The sequence below is a fragment of the Tamandua tetradactyla genome, chromosome 5 (genome assembly GCF_023851605.1).
Source record: "Tamandua tetradactyla isolate mTamTet1 chromosome 5, mTamTet1.pri, whole genome shotgun sequence".
Lineage (NCBI taxonomy): Eukaryota > Metazoa > Chordata > Mammalia > Pilosa > Myrmecophagidae > Tamandua > Tamandua tetradactyla.
The window spans coordinates 88,992,531-88,994,597 of record NC_135331.1 but is presented as its reverse complement, the minus strand read 5'-3'; positions in this window follow the sequence as shown (position 1 = coordinate 88,994,597).

Sequence of the window (2,067 nt, the reverse complement as noted above, 5' to 3'; positions counted from 1 at the left end):
CTGGTCTCTTCTTGGCTCCCCCTGTAAGTTCATCCTTCCTGAGAAATCCAGGAGACTAATCAATACCTGTGTATGTCAGATATGACATGTCTGATACCTTCATTCTTCAACTCTAAGGCCTATTCCAGATCTCCTTAGACCCTCAGTCCCCTAGCCTGTAAGCTCGGACATGTAATGTGGGCACAGGGACTGGAGTTTCTGACCCCACCGGGAGATAGGGCCTAGGGAATGTTCACTCTTCCCTGGGAATTTCCTTAGCCTGTCACAGAGGGAAGAGGGGGAGAAGCATGGTTGGAGAAGGCTTTGGTTGGATATGGTTTCAAATACTTGGTGCTTGGACTCTCTCAGAGAGGGATTTATCTATTCTGGATCTGGGGATTTAACATTGGTCTAGATTTAAAGGCTTTTCATAATGTCCATGATTCCTCTCCTTTGAATGGCTGGATTCTGATCATATTACTATGCCACTAAATAGGTTTCTCAAGGAAACAAGAAAGAGATCAAGAATCCTCATCTATTTGCTGTATACTGTCCAAGTCACCTCATTAACTGAAATTACTAAACAAAACAAGGTGGAATAATTTTCATTTATGTTTTTAGTGAAAACAAAGCTGATCAGGGCTAGCAGCGTCTTAACTTTATAAGAGTCATATTTCCCTAATCAGTTATCCCAGTTTGAGTCATGGGAAGAGCACGGATTTTAGAGTCAGTAAGATTTAAATTTTATTTGTGGCTCTGCCATGCGAGAACCACATGACCTCACAAAGGTTCAGTTTTCACATTTTGAAAAAGAAAATAAAATTGTGTCCTCATCTCTGAGTTATGAGAATTAGATGAGATATTGCATGTTCTGCATTTAACAGATTATATAGAGATGGTTGATTCTCCATTTCTGTGACTTCTCTTCCAGACTCCCTCACTGAATAAGTTCATCCTTTCTGCAGACCCAAGCAATACATCTGTGCCAGTGACACCCAACTTTGCACCTTTACCCCTCAACCTCTCTTTGAAATGGGAGAAACCAGTTTGCAGATGCAGGATATACTTTGGGAGGGGAGCTACGCAAGGAGCAGAGCAGCCCATGGGAACTGGCTGGGGGCAGGTGCCCAGGGCAGTCAAGACTCCGGACCTGCTTAGAAAAAGCTAGGGAGAGAGAAGTCACCAACTCAATATGCCAGAGAGCTGTGGAGTGCTCGGTATGTGATTTAGGAGATAATCTTCTCTATTATCAAAGAGGAATGCTTAGATTAAACAAGACCTCTATCTTGAATTTAAAGATAATTTAATATGATACAGAAAGCTCATAATCATTTTGGATTGTGAAAGCAAGCTGATGTTTGAGAAAGAGTGCTACATCAGTTGTTTTGAGTCTCTCTAAGTATTGGTAATGCATTTCTCACGGTGTGACTAACTAAAACAGGAGACCTGGTGTGGTCTGAAGAACAGATTTATAAGTCTGCATCTTCTATAACCTGATGCATTAAAAAGACTAAGCCAGGTTTGGTTAAGAACTATTTATCATGGTAGACAAAGAAAGAGTTTAAAGTTTATTACATTATATTTCTCATTTTTAATTCTGATTTAATTTGATTACTGGGAAAGCAGTATACCATGCCTTCAATTAAGGATATGTTGAATCTGCATATGTGAATATGAGTCTGTAATCTCAGATTACAGATCTCATCCATGAGTAACTAAGAACAGTGGTTCCAGACCTATATGGATGACAGTGCCAAACATGAACATGAGGCAGCAGAATGAAATACAACTAATTTGAAGGAGGTCCACTTCCAGCTGTTTTCCTTATCCAATAATTAGGTTATCACTATTTTTGTGATTTTCATCTTATCTAGGTATTAACAACAATGAGCTTCTTCATGAACTCCTACTGTTTACCAAAACCCTCAAGCAAAAAGCAATGGCAGGCGTGCACGGGTGGTTCAGTGGTACAGTGCTCGCTTGCCACACAGATGACCTTGGTTTGATTTCCGGACCAGGCACCCCCCGACCCCCCACAAATGGATGAGATGCCTTGGTACATATTCTCAAAAGAAGCAGACAATCATG